The 16024-nt window shown below is 43.9% G+C and overlaps 1 non-coding gene and 1 pseudogene across 1 annotated transcript; both read left to right on the forward strand.

Moving 5' to 3' along the window:
- Positions 1-10442: 10442 nt before the first annotated feature.
- On the forward strand, positions 10443-10636 carry LOC130191341 (U2 spliceosomal RNA). The gene has a single exon (XR_008831179.1). It is a non-coding gene; the product is annotated as a U2 spliceosomal RNA (small nuclear RNA).
- A 276-nt stretch (positions 10637-10912) lies between these two features.
- On the forward strand, positions 10913-11037 carry LOC130191354 (U5 spliceosomal RNA; annotated as a pseudogene).
- The last annotated feature ends 4987 nt before the right edge of the window (positions 11038-16024 follow it).

Raw genomic sequence — 16024 nt, forward strand, 5'->3', positions numbered from 1 at the left:
GAAAAAAATGAAAATGAGATGAAAGAAAGTACTTAACAGCCAAAGAAATTGAACTTCTGTAAATGTCATAGATCTTGTGACCTTTGGGGAGTGAAACCTAGTCACATTGCATGAATATTCATCATTCCATGTCAAACCTATGCTGTTGATCGTGATCCGGATGTGGCCTCTTCTCACTTCTCACTAATGAAAGACTCAAGTGCCTCTGATGGATTTCTATTCTTAAAAGCTCCTTCCATTTAACCGTCGACAGGATTAAATTGATGGGAGCTTTTTATGCATTCAGTCATGAGCAAAGACAGAGTAGAGATGGTGCAGTGGTTAATGTCAGACTCCCTCAATGATTGATGGAGATTGCTTTTTTTCAATAGAAATGTATCTTGTTACCAGGAAGAGCCCTGGGACTCAAATGGCCTCCCCATTGCTCCCTTAGTGTAGGAATCAAATGAGCACAAAAAGACACTGAACCTGGGGACCTTGAGGCTCTGGACCCTGAGACAGTTGGGGAATCTGCTTTTACCTCAACAACGGCTGGTGCAACGACGTAACGGTGATTCTACAGCACTGTTCGCCGGACCTGGAATCTTTTATCATCCACTGCAAACCCTTCTACTCCCCACGTGAGTTCGCTTCATTCATCCTGGCCGGAGTTTACATGTCACGCTTAGGCGAAGGCGTGAATTATAGGCACAACAGACACTACGCTGAACAGGATACTTATGCGTGTGGAGCGGACCTTCCCGGACTCTTTAGTTATTGTACTCGGGGATTTTAACAAAGCGAAACCTCAGCCACGAACTCCTAAATATAGATAACAGTTAATTAAATGCCCTACCAGGAGAAGAGCATACCCTGGACCACTGCTACACAACAATCAGCAGGGCCTATCCACGATCTCGGGAGCTGCACTGGGAAACTCTGACGACGTGATGGTTCATCTGATACCCACATACAGGCAGAGACCAAAGGTCTGCAAACCTGTGGTGAGGAAGTTCAAAGAAGTGGACCAGTGAGGCTCTGGAGGATCTACGGGCGTGCTTTTAGACTGGTACTGACTGGCATGACTTCTGGACTCCTACCAACAGACTGGATGAGTTCACAGAGGCTGTTACTTCCTACATCAGCTTTCTAAAAGAGGACAGCTGTATTCCATCCAGCTCCAGGGTGAAGGTTATAACAACGACAAACCCTGGTTCTACAGCGTGGAGCTCAGAAGCTAAGACTGCAGAAGGACCAGGCATTCAGGGAGTGGGGACAAGGACCTGTACACAGAGTCCAAATACAGGTTTATAGCAAAGGCTGGTGAGAGATGCTAAACCACTGTACTCCTGAGAAACTGCAACAGCAGCTCTCAGCAAACGGACTCTGCTTCTGTCTGGAGAGGGCTCAGGTAAGATCACCAACTAAGCAAGCCCAAATCACCCTCACTCCATGAACAATGTGCTTCAAGGCAGACGAGCTAAATGAGTTCTACTGCCGCTTTGAAAGACAATGGAGCAGTCCTGAGCATCCATCCCCACAGCCCCACCAACAAGCCACAGACCATCAGCTCACCCTCCCCCAGCCCATCAGGGCTCACACCTCTGAGCACCCTCCATCAACTCAGCGACGCCTTGTCATCCTGGAGAGAGCAGTCAACAGGCTGTTTAAAAGCAGAACCCCGCCAAAGCAGCGGGCCCGGACTCCGCCTCCCCTCCACCCTGAAGCACTGTGCGGACCAGCTGTCTCCTGTGTTCACCGACATCTTTCAACAACACCTCCTGAGACATGCCACGTTCCAGCCTGCTTCTGAGCCTCCACCATCATCCCCGTCCCAAAACCCAAGATCACAGGACTCTCCAATGACCACAGGCCCGTCGCCTGACCTCTGTGGTCATGAAGTCCTTGAACGCTTGGTCCTGTCACACCTCAAGACCATCACCGACCCACTCCTGGACCCCTGCAGTTCGCCCACAGAGCCAACAGGTCTGCAGACGATGCAGTCAACATGGCCCTTCACTACATCCTCCAGCATCTGGACTCCCGAGGAACCTCACGCCAGGATCCTGTTTGTGGACTTCAGCTCTGCCTTCTCAATTCCATCATCCCGTCCCTGTTGCAGACAAGCTTCTCCCAGCTGCACGTGTCCCGACTCCACCTGCAGGTGGATCACAGACTCTGACCGACAGGAAGCAGCACGTGAGGCTGGGGAAACACGTCTCAGGCTCCCGGACCACCAGCACGGGTTCCCCCTGCTGTGTTCTCCCTCTGCTGTTCTCCTCCCTGTACACCAACAGCTGCACCTCCAGTCACCAGTCCGTCAAGCTCCTAAAGTTCATGGATGACACCACCCTCATTGGACCTATCTCGGCGGGACGAGACCGCCTACAGGTGGGAGACTGACCACCTGGTGACCTGGTGCAGCCAGAACAACCTGGAGCCTCAACGCTCTGAAGACAGTGTGTGGAGATGGTTGTGGATTTCAGGAGGAATGCAGCCCCACCCGCCCCTCTCCTCATCCTGTGTGACCCCTGCCCATTGACGCTGTGGAGTCCTACCGCTTCCTGGGCTCCATCATCTCCCAGGACCTCAAGTGGGAGCTGAACATCGGCTCCATCTCCAAGAAGGCCCAGCAGAGGATGTTCGTCCTGAGGGAGCTGAGGAAATTCAACCTGCCAGGGAAGATGATGGTACAGTTCACACGGCCATCGTTGAGTCCATCATCTGCTCCTCCATCACCGCCTCTGGCACCCTGCAGCCACAGCCAAAGACAAGCGCCAGGCTGCAGAGCATCATCCGCTCTGGGCCGAGAGGTGTGGTTATCGGCTGCCAATCTGGCCTTCCCTCCAGGTCCTGTTCACTTCCAGGTCACTGAGCCGGGCCCAGAAAGATTGTCGCCGAAACCCCTCCCACCCCTGGACACTCCTGTTCGAGGTCCCTCCCTCGGGAGGAGGCTCTTGATAACCATCATGCACCACGGCACCTCCCGCCACACTGGTTTAGTTTTTTCCCGACGGCAGCCAGTCACGAGACTCATATCAATGGACCCTGGGACTGACTGACTGTCACCCCCAGGACTACCACCTCTTCTTCCACCTTCCTCTCTCCTCCTTCTTCCCGCTCCTTCCTCTTCCTCCTCCTCCCTCTTCCTCCCACTCCTCCTCCCTCCTTGCGTTGATTGTTGTTTGTCATGTCCAAAACATTTGCAATTCTTCCACCAAAAAAAATTCCTCGTTTGTTTGTGAAAACATTCATTCTTTGGCAATAAACCTGTTTCTGATTCTGATTCTGATTCTGATTCTGACCATGAGACAGTTGGGGACCATGAGACAGTTGGGGACCATGAGACAGTTAGGAACCATGAGACAGTTGGGGACCATGAGCCAGTTAGGAACCATGAGATAGTTGGGGACCATGAGACAGTTGGGGACCATGAGACACGGCAAGGAACCCAATATGATGACTTCGTTGATGTTGATTTTCTACCTAAAAACAATATGTTTTTAAAGTCCAAACACTAATGGTATGTCCTCCACTAGCACTCTAGGGTTGACATTTTGAATGTCAAAGTATTTCATTGAGTGCCCCATAAAGGGTTAAAAGGTCAATTGATTGGTCTGTTGTACTTTCTGACACAGGAACTACGTTTACCAACGACATCATGCATTTCATTCAGATCACATCCTCAGAGGCAACATGACAATATGACATCATTTCTAAAGAACTTTTAAAAGGTTTTCACGGCTATGAAAGAAGACAAGCTGATGGTCTGCTGCGTTGTGTTCTCTGAGATCACAAGCGGGGCGTAGACATTCTCCTGTCTGCTGCTGGACTCCACTTAATGTCTTACAATTACAGCCGGGTGGGGGGAGCGAGCCGCTCGCTCTCGTCAACGTGATAATTACTGTGACAGGGAAACACACGGGACCTCCCACAGCGCGGGGGCTTTTGTCTACGTACATTTCAAGAGAAATTATGAAGTCCAATTATGTATCAGGCTGGAACGTGGACCAGCAGCAGGAAAAACATTCACATGTGATGACGTAAAACATGATTGATACCTGTGTCAATAAATTAATCACACTGTAACTGAATGTTCATAAAGGTTCATACAGGTTCATAAAGGTTCATAAAGGCTCATAAGGGTTCATAAAGGCTCATAAAGACTCATAAAGGCTCATAAGGGTTCATAAAGGTTCATAAAGGTTCATACAGGTTCATAAAGGTTCATAAAGGCTCATAAGGGTTCATAAAGGTTCATAAAGGCTCATAAAGGCTCATAAAGGTTCATAAAGGCTCATAAAGGCTCATAAACATTCATAAAGGTTCATAAAGGCTCATAAAGGTTCATAAAGGTTAATAAAGGCTCATAAACGTTCATAAAGGCTCATCAAGGTTCATAAAGGTTTATAAAGGTTCATAAATGCTCATAAAGGTTCATAAAGGTTGATGAAGGTTCATAAAGGCTCATACACATTCATAAAGGCTCATCAAGGTTCATAAAGGTTTATAAAGGTTCATAAAGGTTCATAATGGTTCATAAAGGCTCATCAAGGTTCATAAAGGTTAATAAATGCTCATAAAGGTTCATAAGGGTTCATAAAGGTTCATAAAGGTTTATAAAGGTTCATAAATGCTCATAAAGGTTCATAAAGGTTCATAAAGGTTCATAAAGGTTCATAAATGCTCATAAAGGTTCATAAAGGTTCATAAAGGCTCATCAAGGTTCATAAATGCTCATAAAGGTTTATAAAGGTTCATAAATGCTCATAAAGGTTCATAAAGGTTCATAAAGGTTCATAAAGGTTCATAAAGGCTCATAAAGGTTCATAAAGGCTCATAAAGACGTCCGGTGGCGTTTGGACCGTGAAGAGAAAAGACAAAAGTATTCAGCAATTTGACAATTTGAGACCAATGCGCAATAAAATGATAACAAATGTAATAGAACCAAAAGATATAAAAATGGTCTAAAATAAAAAGTAAATTCATAAAATATAAGATGTATGAATGAACATGATAAATAAAAGTAATAAATAAAACATGAAATACCTTTACATAAATATGGTGAATATATAATAAAATAAGTTAATAACATGATTTAAATTGTTGATTAAACCATTCCTAATCAACCCTTTATCGGGCGAGGAACCATAAATGATAACTTCTTATGTTTTACCACTAATGGCAAGGAACCAAATATGATAACTTCGTTGATGTTGATTTTCTACCTAAAAACAATATTACTTTTTTAAAAGTCCAAACACTAATGTTATGTCCTCCAAGAGCACTGTAGTGTTGACATTTTGAATTTCAAAGTATTTCAATGAGGGCCCTGTAAAGGGTTAAAAGGTCAATTGATTGGTTTATCTAATAAAAGGAATGTGACAGACTCAATATCAAGATATCAAGGTATCAAGATATCAAGGTATCAAGTGTGTCAGCTTACACAACACCAACATTGAGGTTTAGTCATACTTTGGATGATTGATATTTATGAGGCACTATTTGTGGGGCCTGTTCCACTTTGTACTTTCGTGGTTTTTAGTTTTAATCTGACTAGATTGCCGTGATAATTCATGCTGCATTCCTCAGCATCTCCGTCTGCCACGCTTCCAACTGTGAAACCGTCAGAAAGAAGCACGCGCCGAGGGATTCGTTGCTTCAATCGCGTCACGGTCTCGCTTTTGATTTATTTAGAGACATGCGTCTTGAGTCCTGTGCCTCTGTAAACCTCTGTGTTGGCTCCTGGTCTGGTATTCTTGATGATAAACCACCGTCCTCTCATCCTTCTCCACCCCCTGCTTCCCTTTGACGTCTGTGACTTCCTGCATCGGCGCTCTGCGTACATGTGATGAATGATGATCTTCATATGCGAATATTGAATTAAACCAAAGATGTGTTCAGTTATTATCTTTTCAATACATGGAGATCAATTCCCCGGTCACACGGCTTGTGTTTGGCCGTGAGTGGATTTTACCAAACGCTCGTCGCATTCCTGGAGCTCATTTCTCTACAAAATAACATTCATTAAAAAAAAAAAAAATTAATAATGAAAACATGCGGCGAGCTCCGAGGGAAGTGCTTCTGGATGAATGTGTTTTTTGTTCCTCGCTCCGAGGATCAAGGCCGAGGAGTGTGAGCGGTTGAAAGGAAGTGAGGAAGAGGAAGCCGCTTCAGGGTTACTCTTCACAAAGCTCCGCCATCTGAGAGCAGCTGGTGCTCGCCGGCCAAGAGAAAAGCTACGACTTCTTCATACAGTTGAGAAATGTTTCATTACCACCCGTTAGCTGCGCCGCGGCGTCGGCGAACGCCCACCGGTGAGCAATGTCAGCCGCCTCTCCCCACATGTGGATGTCTTGGTATTTATCCTTTTCAAACATCAAATAGGATTAAACCCAAGTTGAGGCATTTCAATCTTTTTTTTATGCGAGTGTCGATAAAGGCGAGAAACGATGCACCCATTAAAATAGTCCAAATTAAAGAGTTGAGTAGTTATCAATTCTCTATTGGTTGTTGGTCCAGGGTCCAGGACCTGGACCGTGGTCCGCCTATCAGTGACTCCTGGTCACTGAGTCTAAGTCTACATTCATGTGGTGCATGTCCACCATGTCCTTCAAAGGCTTTGTGAGGAGCGTCTCTTGGCTGAAGGTGTGTCCCACAGCTCGGAGGTATCACTGCTGGGTTTGTCACGAACGCTCGTAACACCAGGTTCACCTGGTCCAGACCTAGAGACGCTGCTATAGGCTGAGAGGCTGCTGGGGGACGTTAGGATACACTGAGCTCCTCTCTCCTCTAGGATACACTGAGCTCCTCTCTCCTCCTCTAGGATACACTGAGCACCTCTCTCCTCTAGGATACACTGAGCTCCTCTCTCCTCTAGGATACACTGAGCACTTCTCTCCTCTAGGAGACACTGAGCACCTCTCTCCTCTAGGAGACACTAAGCACCTCTCTCCTCTTCTCTCTCTCCTTATGGAGGGATTTTCATCTCTCCATCACACATTACTAACTCTGCTTCCTCCCCAGAGTCCTTGTAACTTCACGTCTCATAGGGTCCATTGGACCTGCTGGGTCTGATGTCACGTAGCTGCTGTTGATACCCTCGCCCAATTCCTCCTCTCTACCTTCATCTGCCTGATGGATCGTGGAGGTCTGGATCGTGGTCCTACGAACTATATTCATATTCATCGAATTCCTTCTGGTCACATGACATCTATTGTTCATCTGGTCACATGACATCTATTGTTCCTCTGGTCACATGACATCTAGTGTTAATCTGGTCACATGACATCTATTGTTCACCTCGTCACATGACATCTATTGTTCATCTGGTCATATGACATCTATTGTTCACCTCGTCACATGACATCTATTGTTCCTCTGGTCACAAGACATCTAGTGTTCATCTGGTCACATTACATCTAGTGTTCATCTGGTCACATGACATCTATTGCTCATCTAGTCACATGACATCTATTGTTCTGTCCATCCTGGAGAGGGATCCTCCTCTGTTCTCTCCTGAAGGGTTCTTACCTTTTTTCTGTGAAAGGGTTTTTCCTGATCCGATGTGAGGTCAAAGGTCAGGGATGTGTGTACAAATTGTATCTGAGGCATATTTGTAATTTGTGATTTTGGGCTTTACAAGATAAACTGAATTGAGCATCCAGATGGAGGCCAAGACGCTGGCTGGCCTTCTCTTTGCACACGCGAGGAACCTCAACACTTTCCGGGCAGTTGATCCGTGACTTCCCGTGGTCCTCGGCGGTGAGCTGAGGATCAGAAGGCTCACCGAGCAGTCGCAACACATTCTGCCAAGGCGGACCCTCTTTTTTAAATGTTGTGTATTCTCACCTTCATACAGTCGTAGAGGAGCGCACTGGACTGGGAGGGGCGTGGCCTCAAAGAATGCTCATGTAATACTGGATCCATCACCAACCCAGAGGGACGTCAGCAGCTTTTTGTTTGTTTCCATCTGGCCTCATTTCAGGTCCAGCCAATCCGATCTGCCCGTTCCAACACTAACGCTGCCTTCACGACAAAAGCGTTGACATTTGTTTAGATCAGATAAGCAAAGTCAATGCACCACGTGAATGGTTACGATTGACGCAAATTGGTAGTTTATATGAAGAATTTGCGTCAGTAATCGCCTTAAATTTTGCTAAGAAATTAGGCCCCACGCCGAGTTTGGCAGAGCCAATCAGAGTTGAGCTGCTCATCCGTTGGTGAATGTAACTGCTGCTCTAGTGGAGCTGTAGAGACATTCAGACTAGAGGTGAAGGTCACCGAGCTGTGTGAGCCTACGGGGGATGTCATGTATAAATATATATATATATGTATATATATATATATATATATAAGCAACAAAGCATGAACCCAAACACTTAGGGCGTTACATGTTCAGACGTTTGTGGGACGTCCCCAACAAGTATGAAGCAGAACTAGAGGTTAGTTCTTCATGGTGGATGAAGGACATGAGTAACTGTTTCAATGCGAGTCAAGACTCTGAGATAAGCCCTGCACCCCTCTGGAGAGTTGCCCCGCTGCCCCTCTAAGGCACAAATGACGCCGACAACCAAAACTTGTCGTTTGTGCAACTCCTCATCGAGTAAAGCGTTGCGATATTATTCGAACGCTTAAGGCCGCGAATCTACTGGATAAAATTAGTTTTCTTTTTTCGTGCTTCTGGGTTCCAGTGATGTGCTGGTTATCGCGCTTAATCACAAAAGCGGGACCGCGCCTGGCACAATCCCCACGCCGGTCAGGAATAGCAATGAGTACACCGCGCAGTCGGCTTGGACCGACACAGACACGAGCGTAAAGCATACGACCCGCCTGAAGAAATATGACATCATTTGACATGCATGCTAATTGCACATGTCAGCCACTTCCTATTGTCGACGTAGCATCAAGCTAACATCAAGCTAGCTCAGAGGACAATACCTGGGTAAAAGTTGCATGTCTATAAACAACTCGTCCGCTGATGGGAGGAGGCGGCTCGTCAAGCTGGACGCACTCTGGCTCACCACGCTCTTTCCCTCAAGAACTTAAAACTCCTGGTTAAAAATGCAGAGGCTTGTCTTTTACATTTTCTTCACAACTGATTGTATTAAATTATGAATATGCAACATGTACTACTTCAGCCTATTACACATTTTAGAAGTACTTATTAGTTAGTCAAATGTAAAACTTTATTAAAATGTGCATCTTTGAGGCGACAGCGATACACTGAGAATATTCAGAAGCCGTAAAGAAGAAGAGGAGTGATATGGCTTTTTTAAATTTCACACTTGACCTCAACTCAAGGACGGGCAAACAAATGTTTTTCTTCCTCCTCCAGAATGTTGCTTATTATTATTATTATTGTTTTTTTTGTTGAGCCAGTCGGAGGTCAAATATGGCGCCCTTCACCACTCAAAGGCAAACCCTCTTGTAAGGCATACAACAGAAATTAATGCATATGTTACTATTTATAGTATTCAAAGAACAAAGTGAAGGACATTCAATATCAATCATAAGAAGCTACCGAGGAGCAGGGGACACGATACGATGTTATAACTCTGTAACCCACTAGAAATAAGACTAATATACATGTTTAAAGCCCAGGACTTCCAATGTATGTTATTAGCTAGATAACATAAACACATAAACTAATACAAGAGGTAAAAGGCATACAAGAGTGTTTTTACTTCTGGATCAGACAACACATGATTTAGATTTGATTCCACTTCTTGTCACATGACAGGCTCAAGAACCAGCTTTCCAAAAGGTGCGCCATACTTTTCTTTCTAGACAATCAGAGCCGACTGGGAGGCGGCTTAAGGAGACCGGCACTAACACCGTGTTCCAGGCTGGTAGGAACACAGAATTTTTCTGGAGTCTTAACGACAATTTTTGTTGGGTAAACATTAAAAATACACTTCTTTCCCAACCCCTCCCCCAAAAAAAACACAGTGTCACTTGAAAATCAGTATGATATGTCTCCTCTAAAGAAAGGGACCGTTCTACAGAGTTGTGAGTTAGTTTTCAGTTTTCAGATTGATAGAATCCCGATGAGAACGTCCCAGTGACAGGAAACGATTGAGATGCAAGAGCTTCGCTTGAATGACTTTTCACTGATCTGTCCACTGTTTAATCTTGAGATTGAACTAAAGCCGGGGTTCTTGTAGCCAGTTTTGATATCAAGTCGAAGCGATCAAAGAAAGAGATTTAAGCATCATTGAAGCAATATTTTTTGAAAAGAGAATCTTTGTTTTTACTCTCTGAGAGGAGAATGCACTGAGAAAGTGCAGCACATAAATGTGAATTAAAATAGAGAAGTTGGGTTAATACAACTCCAAATCTAGAAAAATTACAGTTTAATCATATCTGTGATGCTATTCATTGTCAAAGTCACGATTCATTGAATTTACATTCAGTAATTCCCTCTGGAGGTTGTCTCTGGAAGCAAACCGTTGCAGAGTCCAATCGCTTCTGGCCTTTTGGCATAAGATCCAGAGTGTAGTATCTGTTCTTATCAGTTTTATTATCTGATATATCCTCTAAGTGAGGATAACTTATTAAGCAGATTTTAGCATTGGGAGATGGAAAAGGAGCTTGTTTATTCACTCCATGCATTAACTCTTTATGTGCAGTATTGCTGGGAACTGGTGCATTCCTTCAAAACTTATTGTTTAAAAACAAAATCCATGTATACTTCTATTTACAATTCCCCTCTAATGTAAGGAAACAAATTGACCGATATCGCCTCTGTAACATGTTGGAATGTCCTCTTCATCTCATATATGAAAGTGGCTGTGGGAATACCTTCTTTAAACATGTTTAGTGGGTGTGGCTTTGGATCTGGAACACTGGCCACGTCATCCCGAGGCTCACCATGAGATATCGGAGTGGGTTTAACTGAGGTCGTCTTCTGCTCTTGGCAGGAGTGCAGTACTTACTTTGGTTTCTCTTCATAACGCACAAGTCTTTCGCCTTTTACTAAAAGACTTCGTGGAGAGGAACACCAATGAGTTGAACTTCTTGAGATATTTTTGTCAGGCTCTGCTGTTGGGCGAGCCTTGTGCATTTAAGACAATGAAACGAAAACAGTGCTTGGGTTGGTCACGCTGAGCCACTGCTATGCCTGATTGAAAGAACTGCAAGTGAGATGAGTCCTATGGTTAAGCCCTCTGGAAATCAAAACTGTGTCACGTTGTGTCCTTGTTTTGGACTGTGATCTCTTTTTGGATGAGCGAAGGTCTCAGGTTAATACCTTCGCTAAAGAAATTTACTCCAACGATGGAGCTCTGAACCCGACTAATTTCTGAGATTAAGAGTCTCATGCTCTACCGACTGAGCTAGCCTGGCACACACTTCTTAAAACTGTAAGTGATTTCAAAGCACTTGGGTTGGGTAATGCAACTTTGAACAGCCAACTGAACATTGGTCTGACATTAAGCACATTCATCTCAGGTTAATACCTTGCCAAAAATAATTTAGCCCAACGGGGTCTTCAACCCACGATCCCTTGAGATTAAGAGTCTCACGCTCTACCTGCAAACTGAGCTAGCCAGGCACACACTTCTTAAAACTGTCGTGATTTCAAGCCACTTGAGGTTGGGTAATGCCTTTTGAAGCCAACCTGAACATTGGTCTGGACGCGAGTTAGCACATCTCAACTCAGTGTTAATACCTTGCCTAAAGTAATTTAGCCCAAGGCAGGAGCTCAGAACCACGACCCTGAGAAGTGTGTGTTGCCTGGTCAAACGCATGTATGACAGATGATGCTAGTTTCAATCAGGAATCAGGAATCGGGAACTGTGAGACTTATGTGGAATGCGTGAGTTGAGACCTATTCCAACTCTGGTCTGACGTTAAGTACATTCATCTCAAGTTTCTACCTTGCCAAAGGTAATTGGCAGGTAGTCATGGCTCGGAACCCACGACCCTTAGATTAAGAGTCTCATGCTCTACCGACTGAGCTAGCCAGGCACACACTTCTACAAACCAAAGTTGTGATTTCAAGCCGCAGGTTGGGTAATGCTCTTTGAGGCCAATCTTGAATATTGGTCTGACGCAGTGCCAACATTCATCTCAGGTTAATACCTTGCCAAAAAGTAATTTAAACAACGTGGGGGCTCGAAAACCCACGACCCTGAGATTAGAGTCTCGCTCTACCGACTGAGCTAGCCAGGAACACAATTCACCCTAAACTGTCGTGATTTCAAGTCGCAGGTTGGGTAATGCTCTTGAGGCCAACTTGAACATTGGTCTGACGCCAAGCACTTTCATCTCAGGTTAATACTCCCTTGCCAAAAAGTAAGTGTAGTCACAACGGGGCTCGAACCCACAACCCTGAGATTAAGAGTCTCATACTCTACCAACTGAGCTAGCCAGGCACACACTTCTTAAAACTGTCGTGATTTCAAGCCACAGGTTGGGTAATGCTCTTTGAGGCCAACTTGAACATTGGTCTGATGCAAAGCACATTCATCTCAGGTTAATACTCTGCCAAAGTAATTTAGCCCAACGTGGGGCTCGAACCCACGACCCTGAGATTAAGAGTCTCACGCTCTATCGACTGAGCTAGCCAGGCACACACTTCTTAAAACTGTTGTGATTTCAAGCCGCAGGTTAGGGTGAAAATGCTCTTTGAGGCCAACTTGAACATTGGTCTGATGCTTAGTTAATATTCATCTCGGAGGTTAATACCTTGGCAAAAGTAATTTAGCCCAACGTGGGGCTCGAACCCACAACCCTGAGATTAAGAGTCTCATGCTCTACCGACTGAGCTAGCCAGGCACACACTTCTTAAAACTGTCGTGTTTTCAAGCCGCAGGTTGGGTAATGCTCTTTGAGGCCAACTCTTGAACATTGGTCTGACGCATAAGCACATTCATCTCAGAGTTAATACCTCTTGCCAAAAGAAATTTAGCCCAACGTGGCATTAAATTCTAACTCATTGGTGTTCTCTTCCAAAGCACAGCCCTGCGAACAATCGGAAAAGCTTGAAGCCTGTGGACATGAGTGAGCTGATAACGGGAAGTTAAATCTTCTGAACACATTTACTCCCACAACCAAGGGGCAAATAACAGTGGTGAGAGAATCAGATTCAGACCATCCAAAAGACCACACACAATCTCACACAGTCATCGAACAGAAATGTGCAGTTGTTTATATTCATCTCCACATGGGAATCGTTTTGGTATATTCAACATGACAATCAGGGGAGAGCTAATCTAGTCCCCACCACTAGAAATTATGCAAAATGAGATTCCCATATTTAGAATTCTAGGGTCAGCACAACCGAGTGTAAATATGAGCCTCGCTTCTGGGTGGTCCACCTTCTTGATCATGCATTTCCCTGCCAGGTAAGTAAGGTTGACGATAGAGATGTAAAATGGTCTCTAGACACAGTACCCAGTTCATGGTCCACAGATGGTTCAGTGTCTTTGACGCCAACCTCCCTTGAAAGAAGCCTGCTGAGAGAAAGCAACACAGCCTTTTGCAAAACTACTCAGAAAGCACGAAATCCATGATGCTAATAATGCAGGAATCTTCAGGACACAATTCTTCCATAAACAAAGTGGAAATAATGCGAGGGAATCAGGATTCGCCATTCAAAAGACACTCAGTCCAAAACAAAGCACACAACGTGACACAGTTTGATTTCAGAGGGACAAACACAGGACCTATCTCACTGCAGTTCTTTTTTTTCAATCAGTATGCAGTGGCTCAATGCATTAACCCAAGCAACTGTTTTTCGCTCTTTTCAATAATGCACAGTTCCTGCCTCATCGGCAGAGCCTGACAAAAATAAGTTCAACTCATTGTTCTTCCACGGAAGTCTTTAGCAAAAGGCGAAAGACGAAAGGCAGAAGAAACCAATGGGCACTGCCCATCAAACGCATGTGCGAGATGATGCTTGTTACAACAATAAGGAATTCAGGAGATCAGGAGACTTAGAATCTTGAGTTGACCTATTCCAAATTCTCATCTCATTTCAGCAATATTCATCTCATAGTTAATACCTTGTCTAAAGTATTTTAGCCCAATATACCAAACCCACGCACCCTGAGAGATTAAGAGTCCATGCTCTATCACTGAGACAATTCTTAAACCATGTGATTTCAAGCCGCAGGTTGGGTAATGCCTTGAGGCCAACTTGAAACATTGGCCCCATGGGCAAGCCCTATCCTGTGTTACACTTTGCCAGTACTTAGAGTCAACGGCTCGGGAACTCACGTAATTCTGAGATTAAGAGTCTCATGCTTCACCGAATTGAGCTAGCCAGGCACACTTAAAACTGTCGGGATTTCGTCGTAGGTTGGGCTAAAAAAAATAAACTTTTTAAAAAAGGGTTCCAAAACTAAGGTTATGGTTCCAAAGAGCCAAAAGGGTTCTTTTAAATTTCAAAAGGTTTTTAAAAGGGGGCCCTGGTTAAAAGGGTTAAAAGGTCAAAATTTTTGGTTTTAAAAATCAAAAATTAAAAGGAATTTAAAGGCTAAATAAAGTTATAAAGGTATAAAGGGTTATAAAGGTATAAAGGTTCATTACCAAAACCAAAATTGAGGGTTTAAAAAGGTCATCCCTTTGGATAATTAAAAATTTAAAAAAAGGAAAATTTTTGGGGCCTGGTTCCCTTTTGGTTAATTTCTGGTTTTGGGGTTTTAAAAATTATAAAGGTTTTAAAAATTCTTTGCTCATTTCCTGGGTTCTGGTTTTAAAGGTTCCCAAAATGTAAATTTCAAAAAAGGAAAAGGCCCAAGGTTCTTTTTAAATGGTTTTAAAGGTTTCCCCTTTTTTTTAAATTTAAAAAGGGGCATGGGTTTCTTGGGGTTCCTGGCCCTCTTAAATTCTGGTTGGTTTCCGGGGGGTTTGGACCTTGAAAAAAAAAACCCCCGTTTCACCTTTCCCCCCTTTCCCTTTGATCCTGTAATTCCTTTTGGGCTTGGTAAATTAAAAAAATATGATTTAATGCAAAAAATTTTGAATTTAAAAAAACCAAAAAATTTTAAAAATTTTAATTATTTTTAAAAACAGGGAATTTAAATTGGAAAAACCACCTTTTTTGGGGGGAGGGAACCAAAAGTCCCCTTTTTTCCCTTGGAAGGAACCAAAAAAAACCCATTATTTAAAAAAAAAAATTTTTTTAAAATAAAACAAGGGGAGCCTCCAAGGAAGTGCTTTTGAATTTTTTTTGGGGCCCCAAAAAGGAAAAAAGGCCAAGGATTTTTTACTTAAAAGGAAGTAAAGGAAAAAGGGTTGGGGGTTTATCTTCAAAAAGGGTTTCCCCATTAAAGAGCAGTTTTGGTGTTGGGGCCAAGGGGGTTTTACGATTTTCTTTTTTTTTAACAAGTTGGGAAATTTTGTTTCCCCAATTCCCCCGTTAACTGGCCGCGAAAAAAAGGCCCCCCGGGTTGGCCCAATGGCGCCCCCTCCCCCCAATTTGGAAAATGTTTTGGGTTTTATTTAAAACCTTTTTTCCCTTTTTCAAATGGTTTAAACCCCAAGTTTACCTTTCCCCAATCTTTTTTTTGAGGGGGGTCGGTAAAGGGAAAAAGATGACCCATTAAAATAGTTAAAAAAGAGTTTATTTATTATCTTTTCTCTTTTGGGTTTTGGTCCAGGGTTTTTTGGGCCGGAGTTTTTAAAACCTTCGTGATTCCGGGGTCATTTTCTAAAAAAACATTCATTTAAAAAAAATTTTAAAATTTTTGGGGAGGAGGTCTTTGGTGAAGGTGTTTTTTTCCCCGCCCCGGAGGATAAACCTGTGGGTTTTTGGGGTAAAAGGGAACCCGGGTTCCCCTTTTCCCAACCAAAGCTCCCCCATCTGAGGGGCGCTGGGGGGGAGGAAAACTAGCTTTTTCCTCAGGAAACATTACCCCTTCTCCCTAGGAACCCCCTGAGAAACCCCCTCTCCCCTTGGGATTTTTGGATTTCCTTTTCCAAAAAAGGAAAAACCCCCTTGGGGCATTTCTTTTTTTTTTAGGAGACAAAAAAGGAAAACCTCCCCTTAAAAAAAAATTAAAGATTTTTTCTTCCCCTTTTTGGGGTTTTTCCTCCA

This window comes from Pseudoliparis swirei, unplaced genomic scaffold, assembly GCF_029220125.1.
Source record: "Pseudoliparis swirei isolate HS2019 ecotype Mariana Trench unplaced genomic scaffold, NWPU_hadal_v1 hadal_41, whole genome shotgun sequence".
NCBI lineage: Eukaryota > Metazoa > Chordata > Actinopteri > Perciformes > Liparidae > Pseudoliparis > Pseudoliparis swirei.